Raw genomic sequence first — 11,747 nt, forward strand, 5'->3', positions numbered from 1 at the left:
ACCATATGGGTGACACGTAGCACGTAATCGGCTGGCTAATTGCTTTGTATGTAGTCATGAGCGTTTCTTTATCTTTTCCCCAGGTACTGTCAGCGAGGGATTTGAAGATTTTGTTACGGCTCTGAACTCTCGGAACAATTGTGGCTGCGTGCTCACCAAAATGTAGATCCTGATCAAACGTCACACACAAGATTTTGGGGTGTAGGACAGTCGGTAGCGTAGTGCCATCGACGTGGATGTTCAAAATGGTCGACATTTGGGACGTCCATGTTGTAAATAAGGTCGCGGAAGATTTAGTCGGTGATAATGCCAGGTTTCGCGAGGCGAAAAAACTGGAGAGATCAGGAAGGTAGCCGTTTATTTTATTGCATAGCTCATCGATCTGTGGGCCTGGGCCTGTGGCCATTATTGTGCAGTCATCGGCGTAGGAAACGATTTTGACTCCTTCCGGTGGTGAAGGTAGCTTAGATATGTAGAAATTAAACAAAAGTGGGGATAGGACACCACCCTGTGGCACCCCTTGTTTAATTCTCCTTGGTTTTGATGTTTCGTTTCTAAATTGCACCGATGCTGCCGACCACCCAGATAATTTGCGGTCCACCTTTTAAGACATGGGGGAAGGGTTGACCCTTCCAGGTCTTGCAGTAATGAGCCATGGTTGACCGTATCAAAAGCTTTTGATAGGACTAGCGCTACGAGTACTGTTCTATGGTGGGGGTTTTGATTTAAACCGCAATGTATCTGGGTGCTAATGGCATTTAGCGCGGTGGTAGTGCTATGGAGTTTTCTGAAGCCATGCTGATGAGAGGCTAGCTGCAAATTTGCTTGGAAATAAGGGAGCAAAAAGGCTTCAAGCGTCTTTGCTACTGGTGATAGGAGAGATATCGGACGATACGACTCTCCTATGTTAGCTGGTTTACCAGGCTTTAGTAGCGGGACCACCTTGGCCATTTTCCATTTCTCGGGTATGACAAAGGTGGAAAGAGACAGGTTGAAGACATGCGCTAAATATTTGAAACCCTCTTTCCCTAGGCTTTTAAGCATCGGCATGGCAATGCCGTCTGGGCCCACTGCTTTGGATGGTTTAGCGCGACCAATTGCGTCCTCAGCCTCTTTAGCGGTGATGGTGATTGGTGACGCGCTGAATTTGTGTTTATGTGCGTGTCTGTTGGCCCTCCGTCTATCTTTGTCGACCGTAGAATGCATTATATATTGTCGGCAGAAAGCGCTCGCGCATTTTTTCGCATCCGACAGCACTTTGTCGCCAAAGGCGATGGAAACTTTGTCTTTGTGCTTAGTCGGATTCGATAGGAACTTTACGGTGGACCAAAGTTTACCCACACCGGTAGAGGTTACAACCTCTTAGGTGCTCCTCCCATTTCGCCCGCTTGTGTTCATCCACAAGCAATCTGATGCGTTGGTTTATATTCCTTATTTGGGGGTCGCCTGGATCAAGCTGTCTTATAAGGTCACGTTCTCTCGCTAAGCTAGCGGCCTACGCCGGGAAGTGGGGCCGGATTTCGGGAATTCTCCCGGCGGGAATGAAACGTGCCGAGGCGGATTCAATGACCTTGCGGAAGGCACGCTCCCCTTGGCGGGCATCAGTCGGGATAGGGAGGGCAGCAAAAAGGTTGTCTGTATAAGATTTATATTCTTCCCACTTTCCTTTTTTGAAGTTTATGAAAGTGCGTCTTTCGGTGACGATGAAGTTGGCGGTACGCTCGAGCGAAATAATTATGGGCAGGTGGTCGGATGCCAATGTTACCATCGGCTGCCAGTTGACGCAGTTTACGAGTTCTGCGCTCACGATTTAGATATCTGGCGAACTGTGACAGCTTCCTACCATACGTGTGGGGGCGTCTCCGTGCAGAACGTCGTTTCTTCTATTTGATCCGCCAACATCTCACCCCTACTGTCCGCCCGCAAGTTTGAATGCCATAGATCCTGATGGGCATTGAAATCGTCTAAGATAATGCGATTGTTGCCAGTGAGTAAGGCTCTGATATTAGGGCGGTATCCACTGGGGCAACAGGTGGCAGGAGGGATGTAGATGTTGATGATTTCTAGGTTTGCATCGCCTGACCGGATAGATAGGCCTTGACGTTCTAAGACATTGTCCCTGCGGACGGGGGCAGGGGCTGATGCTCAGCATTGCTACCGACTCTACTACGAAGATAGTAGTTATGAGTGGTAGCATCTGTTTGAGTTGTTGACGCCGGGGGCGCGAGCAGCAGCGGGTACTTGTTGTGGCTTGCAGAGCAGCGGGGCGGCTGGAAGGTAGGGGGGAGGGGGGGGGGGGAGCTTAGGCGTAGACTACGGGACGCCCTTGGACGTGAACAGCAAGGAGCCACAAACGATTTATAAAAGTTACGTGGACGTCGGGTTTTTGGGGTCAAGCCCAGAACAACCTGTCCGATGCAACCATCCCTTACACGAGACAGTGAACAGAGTATGACCGTCCTAAAAATATTCTTTTCCGGCAGATGCAGCAAAACCATTTCTCAGGACCGGGGTCAGGAGACGGACCCGGATTGGATTCGATACCTTCCCGGAGCAAGAGAATATGGAGCAGTCCTGCTGCAAGGAGCTGCTGGGAGGATGACAATTTGTGGGAGGGACGCAACAAATTAAATGGGGTTACACTGAAATGACAGGTCTTGGTCGGAAAAAATCCCGAGTCGCTCCGGTACATAGAACCGACTGCCTTGGGTGACTCTAGAATTTGTTTGTACGATATGGGTATCAAATGAAAGGTGTTAATGAATATTTTAAAAGGGAGTGGGCCTAAGTTCTATAGGTAGACGCCTTTTCGAGATATCGCCATAAAGGTGGACCAGGGGCGACTCTAGAATTTGTTTGTACGATATGGGTATCAAATGAAAGGTGTTAAAGAGTATTTTAAACGGGCGTGGGCCCTATTTCTATAGGTGGACGCCTTTTTGAGATATCGCCATAAAGGTGGACCAGGGGTGACACTAGAATTTGTTTGTACGTATGGGTGTCAAATGAAAGGTGTTAATGAGTATTTTAAAAGGGCGTAGGGTTTAGTTCTATAGGTGGACGCCTTTTCGAGATATCGCCATAAAGGTGGACCAGGGGCGACTCTAGAATTTGTTTGTATGATATGGGTGTCAAATAAAAGGTGTTAATGAGTATTTTAAATGGGCGTGGGCCTTAGTTCTACAGGTGGACGCCTTTTCGATATATCGCCATAAGGGTGGATCAGGGGTGACTCTAGAATTTGTTTGTACGATATGGGTATCAAATTAAAGGTGTTAATGAGTATTTTAAAAGGAAGTGGTGGTAGTTGTATATGTGAAAGCGTTTTAGAGATATTGACCTAAATGTGGACCAGGGTGACCCAGAACATCATCTGTCGGGTACCGTTAATTTATTTATATATGTATTACCACGAACAGTATTCCTGCCAAGATTCCAAGGGCTTTTGATTTCGCCCTGCAGAACTTTTTCATTTTCTTCTACTTAATATGGTAGGTGTCACACCCATTTTGCAAAGTTTTTTCTAAAGTTATAGTTTGCGTCAATAAACCAATCAAATTACCGTTTCATCCTTTTTTTCGTATTTGGAATAGAATTATGGCATTTTTTCATTTTTCATAACTTTGGATATCGAAAAAGTGGGCGTGGTCATAGTCGGATTTCGGCAATTTTTTACACCAATACAAAATGAGTTCAGATAAGTACGTGAACTGAGTTTAGTAAAGATATATCGATTTTTGCTCAAGTTGTCGTGTTAACGGCCGAGCGGAGGACAGACGGTCGACTGTGTATAAAAACTGGGCGTGGCTTCAACCGATTTCGCCCTTTTTCACAGAAATGGGTTATCGTCCTAGAATCTAAGCCCCTACCAAATTTCACAAGGATTGGTAAATTTTTGTTCGATTTATGGCATTAAAAGTATCCTAAACAAATTAAAAGAAAAAGGGCGGAGCCACGCCCAGTTGAAATTTTCTTTTATTTTTGTATTTTATTGCACCATATCATTACTGGAGTCGAATGTTGACATAATTTACTTATATACTGTAAGGATATTAAATTTTTTGTTAAAATTTTACTTTAAAAAAAAATGTTTTAAGTGGGCGTGATCGTTCTCCGATTTTGCTAATTTTTATTAAGCATACATATAGTAATAGGGGTAACGTTCCTGCCACATTTCATCATGATATCTTCAACGACTGACAAATTACAGCTTGCAAAACTTTTAAATTACCTTCTTTTAAAAGTGGGCGGTGCCACGCCCACTGTCCAAAATTTTACTAATTTTCTATTCTGCGTCATAAGTTCAACTCACTTACCAAGTTTCATCGCTTTATCCGTCTTTGGTAAAGAATTATAGCACTTTTTCGGTTTTTCGAAATTTTAGATATCGAAAAAGTCGGCGTGGTTATAGTCCGATATCGTTCATTTTAAATACCGATCTGAGATGAGTGCCCAGGAACCTACATACCAAATTTCATCAATATACCTCAAAATTTACTCAAGTTATCGTGTTAGCGGACAGACGGACGGACGGACATGGCTCAATCAAATTTTTTTTCGATACTGATGATTTTGATATATGGAAGTCTATATCTATCTCGATTCCTTTATACCTGTACAACCAACCGTTATCCAATCAAAGTTAATATCAGGCATGCTTAACGAACGAAACGATATCATTTCGTTACGATAATCAACGTTAATAAACGAAACGAAGTCATTTCGTTTCGTTTATTAACGTTAAGAACGACAAATTAACGTTAATTTGACGATCTTAACGTTAATAAACGAAACGAAGTGACTTCGTTTCGTTTATTAACGTTGATTATCGTAACGAAATGATATCGTTTCGTTCGTTAAGCATGCCTGGTTAATATACTCTGTGAGCTCTGCTCAACTGAGTATAAAAACACCACTTATTGACGCTGGATATTCCTGTAACAAAAAAAGCGATGGAACAACGAATTTGCAACAAATGCCGACTTAAGCTATCTAAAATGAACAAAGATAATGAGGATTCTATATACTTGCACATATAATAATTGAATATACAAATTTAGAAACAATATATCTATTTATGGAACTCATATGTAAGACATTGGCAGCTGCCCTCATATACACATATGGTTTTCCATATTTTAACTTCAATATTATTAAATTCGTCAAATATTAGGAACTTATCATATTATTCGTTTTTCCAGATGAAAGAATCAGATGATATTAATTTCAGCGAAGTACTCACTGAAACTGATAGCGACGTGAATTACGCTCCGCAATGTTCTACATCTGTATCATTGAAGAAAGACAGAGAAGCAATGTTCGAGGCAATTAATTTAATCAACAAAGGCTTAGAAGTAATCGGAGTTTCACCAATTCAAAAAAAAGGTTCATTAAAAACACTATCCAACTGAAAAAAGGCAGAATGTTTCTGAAGCAATTTCAGGAAAAAATTTTGGCATGCCCAGTGATGACAACGTTTGCTTTGATGAAAATGATGGAAACGAAATATTACAAACCTTAAAGACGCATTCGCTACTACCAGTGATCGAGGAAAACAACTTAGAATTTTAACTATTTGCAAAGATTGGCCTCATCGGAAAATTCAATACCATATCTCTGCTACAGTTCATATGATAACTGTTGGTAAGAAAATTGCTGAGGATAAAGGAATTCTGGCAGAAGCAAATCCCAAGAGTCATCGGTTATTAGAAAGAGAAGTTATTGATTTAATAACACAATTTTATAAACTCGATGAAAATAGTCGTGTGATGCTCGGGAAAAAAGATTTTGTCTCCTTAAAAATTAATAACGAACGCATTCACGCAAAAGAGGATACTGTTGTTAAACTTACGCGAACTTCATCAAATGTTTAAGGAAAATCACCCCACGGTTAAGCGTGGTTTTTCAAAATTTGCAGCTTTGAGGCCAAAACATTGTGTTGTAGCAGGGTCAAGTGGTACTCATTCAGTATGTGTTTGCACTATACCTGAGGACGTCAAATTATTAATCGAAGGACCTAACATCTAACTGCTGAGTCTGTGCACCCAATAAAAAGCTACCAAGACGGTTTAAAACGTATGTTATGTAGAGTTGGGATTCTACCGGGTATTTACTATTTTTATAAGTAAATACCAGGAAAATATCCGGAATATTCCTTTTTTGTATCTTTTTTTGGGATTTAAAAATCATTTGAATCGAGGCTGCTTGGAATTACAATTCAGCAATTAAATTTATACGTCATTTGAAATAAAAAAAAATCGTCTTGATTTTAAACAAACAACCCAGCAAACACTCGGAGTCAACAATTAGTCTGAAAGGAGTCCAATCATTGGCTCGTTTGCACTCGTTATGAACTCATTTAGGAGCCTGAAGCGAATGCTATATGCTCATATTTGCCTCTAACATAAGTCTTATACTGGCCTCCTTCCGATATCATATGTGCGCCTTATTGGCGTCATATACTGCAAATTTTGAGTCTTTTAATGACACTACTTCAGGGCTTTTAGGAAGAACTTTTGACATATATCCGAAGGGGAAAACATAGGGGAGAAAATTGTTGTGATAAAACTCCCATGAGGATAAGACAGAAAGGAAATAAGTATTAGTTGAATTAATTATTTATTTAGCATAAATTGTCGCAGAAAAATTTCTGAGTTTTTATTCCGGAGCTGCCTAGTTTGCTGATTTTAATATTTTTCGTTTATTCATAATTTCATCAAATTGAAGTCATTATAGGCTCTAAGGCGATAACATTTTTGAAGCTGATATTTTTCGGGCCCATATTGATTTCCAGAACTGTAAGAGAATTTTTATAGGGTACACATATTTACGCAAACAAAGCTACCCCTCAAACATGCTCACGGCGCTCATAACACTACTCAACAAAATTTGATCAGCTTTAGTCTCCAAGAAAAAATAGGCCTTTCCTAAAGTAAAATTTTCTCCTGATTCCGAATATGACTTCCATTTTCCTGTGGCAGATCTAGTTTCCGAGATATCGGCGAAAATATGAAAATTCCCATTTTTCCAGAACAATACGTAATATACATAGGTACGGCAAAAATTTTTATTTTTCATTTTTTCGTTTTAAACTGTTGATTTATGCATTATACTAATCCCCATAAAAATTTCTTGCCTTCACCTCCCTTCAGTATCTTCAGTAGTTTGGCCACTATGCCAAAAAACGTTCAAAAAATGTTGAAAAAAAAAACGAAGTTTTTTACAAAATTTCAGATTTAACCACTTTAAAATCGGAAAAATTCTATTGAAGAAAAAGTTAGCCCTCCTATGTTGTAGGTAATTTAATTACGAAAATTTTGAGCATACCAGTACAACATTCAGACGTGCCATTGAGACTATAGCCCCGTTAACTCGCAAGTGTCTATCCTACAATTTTTTATAGAAACAATTTTTATTCAAACTACGTTTTCATTTTTTTATAACATTTTATTATAGACATATGTTTGCACGTTAAACTGTATGCAATTGAGTATAAATCAGCAATTCAGTAAAAAACAACAACGACAACAACACTAAATACATACATATCTACATCTAAAAAAAAGTCAAATAGAGCAATTTTACCGTGGCGGTCAATAGTGAGGGACGTGGGTACTTTTAACTACCCGTTTATAATTTTCTGGGTTTGTCTCCCGTATTATTGTCCAGCAATAATCTCCCATCATTTCTTCATTCCAAAAACCTTGATAACGTTTTTCAAAAATCATGAGGTCTTTGTGAAACCTTTCACCCTGTTCATCACTTTCAGCACCTAGGTTTGCGGGAAAATTATCCAAATGTGAATGCAAAAAATGCATTTTGAGGGACATGTTGCATTTCATAGCACTGTAGTTTTTCAACAAGGCTTTGACCATCTCTCTATAGTTGGGATCTTTGTTGTTGCCAAGAAATCCACTAACGACTTGCTTAAAGCTGTCCCAAGCCGCTGCTTCTACTAATGATAAATGATTTGCAAAATTTTCGTCTTTCAGCAACTTTCTAATTAATAATTAAATAAGTTTCTTTAGTATTCTCAGAATGTGCCACTGGTATTGACGGTTACGAATTTCCTTTATGGAGTAATGCTGCTTTTAAACTATGCTTTGAACTGTCTATAAACAAGCGCCAATCATCCACTTTATTTTCTAATTTTAGTGCTTCAAATAAACTTTGAACATCATTGCAGTAGCAAATATTTTCACTTTTAGTAAAAAAAGAAGAGAAAGTCTTGCGTCTATTTCGAAATTTGGAAGTACTTGTCGAAGGGCCCAGGCTGCCCCATTGCTGCAAACAAGATCCTAGAACTTCGCTATCAAATTTCGATAATTTCAAATCTCTGTACAAGTCATTAAGTTCGGCTTGTGAGACTCGATGTGGGACCTCTCCTTCTTGTTCACTGTCTGAATTATCTGCTTCGGAGTCACTTTCGCTTGAGGCTTCAAAACTTATAGGCGGCCTAGGTATTGGTAAGGTATGGCCATGTAGTTTTGGTTTTTTAGCTGACGCCACATTTGGATAACTTATTAATTTCCTCTTTTTTCTCGTTTTACCTTTAAGGTCTATCACGCAGAAATAGCACTGGTCGTGGTTAAAGGGTTCAGTCCACATCATTGGAACACCAAACTTCATGTTATGACCTTTACCCGATACCCATCTCATTAAAGTTAATCTACAGGAGGTGCAAATAAAATGAGGTGTCCAAGATTTATCGAGATTTTTTACACGGAAACCGAAATAATGAAAGTATGCATCATTGACAGAATTAGTTATTTTCCGAGCAGAGTTTCCAAAAATATAATGTCCGCAAATAAAGCAAAAGTCATCCGGATTATTTTCACATTTAAAATCTCTTTTGCAATAAGCCATTTCGTAAACACATCTACCGATATAGTATGTATAAATTTGCACTACAATTTGCAAAACAAAATTTACAACAAACAGTAGTGACAATTAAATACTTGATGTCTTTTTAAATTTAATTTTAAAGTTAACGGGGCTATAGTCTACACGGCACTTCCGATTGTTGTACTGGTATGCTTAAAATTTTCGTAATTAAATTACCTACAACATGGTGTGGGCTAACTTTTTTTCGTCCATAGAATTTTTCCGATTTTAAAGTGGTTAAATCTGAAATTTTCTAAAAATTTTTTTTTTTTTTTCAAAATTGTTTCAAGGTTTTTTGGCATAGTGGACAAACTACTGAAGATACTGGAAGGAGGTGAAGGCAATAAATGTTTATGGGAATTAGTATAATGTATAATTCAACAGTTTAAAACGAAAAAATGAAAACTACAAATTTTTGCCCGACCTATATGAAGTAGTGTTCTGCAAAAATCGGAATTTTCATATCTTCGCCGATATCTGGGAAACTAGATCTGCCACAGGAAAATGGAAGTCATATTCGGAATCAGGAGACAATTTTAATAATTATTAATTTTTATTTTTAATATTTTTAATAATATTATTATTCAATTTAAAAGGCCTATTTTATTTTTGGAGATTTTTTTTGTCGAGTAGTGTAATTTAAGAATCCGAAATGAGTCCAAAATAAGTGGGCAATGTAGGAATCAGAAAAGCATCGAACCGCGTAGGAGGGTCAAGGAAAATGTAATTCTTGCCTTTTATTTAACGGGCTAAAAGCTCCTAACCTAGCATGCAAAAATTGCCATTTATCAACTATTTATGTTCGCCACAGGGAGTTTGGAACACATTTTGAAACTTTGTTACAATTTTTCATTTTAATACAAAATGCATTACATTTGTACATTATTGTTACCCTTGCTATTCTTTTTTTGTATAAGCATCGACGTTTTTCCGCTCATGGACGCTTATCGACATTTTTAATTTGACCGCAAAGCTGTCAATCTCTGTCCAGGTGTGTCGAACTATGACCCCAATAAGCGCTGACGATGCCTAATAAATAGGCCATATAGGTGTCAGATAATCAGAGTAAAAATGACACCGGATAGTTCCAGTAGAGTATAATATGAGCTGTTTAAACGCCTTTTAAGGCTTATGTCGGACTCTTATTTAGGCTCAAATGATATAAGTTAATAGGCTCATATAGGACGACCATTGCAAGAAGGAAATACATTGGTTTCGGCCTCCCAAACGAGCACATACCGACTGTAAACGCTCCAATTTAGATATTTTTCCGACTTTTCGACTTAAAATGTTTACTGGGTAAACTTAAATTTTTGCAACGGCATGCATTATTGGCTAAATATTTTTAAAAAACGCTGGATTACAGATTAAAACTAGTTCAACCGATAGCGGAATGGATAACTACCCACCAATAAGGGTCAAATTGGGTGCATTTTGGATTGAATTTGTGTGTTTGTTTCCCATATTTTCCAAAAAATTATTTTTACCCTTCTTTTGGATATATATTTGGGTATTTACCCATTTTTACCATATATACTATTTGGGTATTTACGCCTTTCCCATCTCTAATGTTATGTCTTAATGCATCAACAAATTGTTATTTCGGAAAATGTGCCCCGTGCCCTGGGGCAAAAAATTTGATCGATGAAATAAGAACAATTTTGGAAGATAGCTTCATTGTGGAAATAACTTACAGACAATGGGTGAACGTCGATAGAACCACTTTGCAAGTAATGGTATCCCCATTTAATGAATATTTGAAAAATTAGTCTGGTTTAAAAAAATTAGTGTTGCATTCATACATAGTTAAAAGCCAAAACAAGTTTATAAGCAGCAAAAAAGAATCTTTACCAGAAAATGAATGCATCGTTCTCTGTGATTTTTCCGAAATCTATGCATTTGTAGTGCAAAATGCTGCTCAAGGAATTCATTGGAATAACAATCAGGCAACAATTCATCCATTTGCCATGCATTACAGTCATGAAAGCGGCGAAATTCGTATGAACAGCTTTGTTGTCATTTCGGACTGTTTACATCACAACACAATTGCCGTGCGTTTATTTCAAAAATACATAGTGGAATATGTTAAAAATAACTTTGAAAATATTTCCAAAATTACATATTTTTCTGATGGGGCAAGTGCACAGTATAAAAACAAAAAGAATTTTGTTAATCTTACCCACCATCAAAAAGATTTCGGTTTGAGTGCGTAGTGGCACTTTTTTCCAACTTCACTTCGCAAAAATGCATGCGATGGTTTAGGTGAGACTTGGTAAAAAATTGGCTGCCAGAACAAGTCTACAGCAAGGCGAATCTATACAGGTGGTGGCAAAGAGAATTCAATCAATTCGCCGTGCAGATGAATGTCAAGTCAAAAGAAAATTTTCATAGATTTCGATTAACTGACATTTTGTTGTACAAGGCTTTGTATGGAAAATTATCAAGAAGAAGCAATCAGCTGATGGGATAACACCATCTGTAATGAATTCGCCTTGAGTCTACAGAGAGCGAATAATCCAATTCAAACGAATTATTTGATTGGGCAATAGCGGCTATCCCTAATATTTCATTTAAATATTTGGAAAACGAGCAATACTACAACGAAGAAAATAACCTTAAAGCTAGATTTAAAAAGGCAGCAGCAGTGAAAGGGACGTTGACATACCACTGCATGATTCCAGTGGCAGAAGGAACATTAAAAGCAAAGTTTTTTCTTTGGATGATCATTCTTGAAGTAAATAAGTATTATGAAATATGTATAAATTTAAATGAAATTAAAAATTATTGTTAAGTTGGTTTTAACGGTTTGCAGTAATTAATTAGTACATCAATTGCCGTCTTCAAGACTGAGTTTGTTATTTTTG

Source organism: Eurosta solidaginis, chromosome 4 (assembly GCF_040869045.1).
Source record: "Eurosta solidaginis isolate ZX-2024a chromosome 4, ASM4086904v1, whole genome shotgun sequence".
Classification (NCBI taxonomy): Eukaryota; Metazoa; Arthropoda; class Insecta; order Diptera; family Tephritidae; genus Eurosta; species Eurosta solidaginis.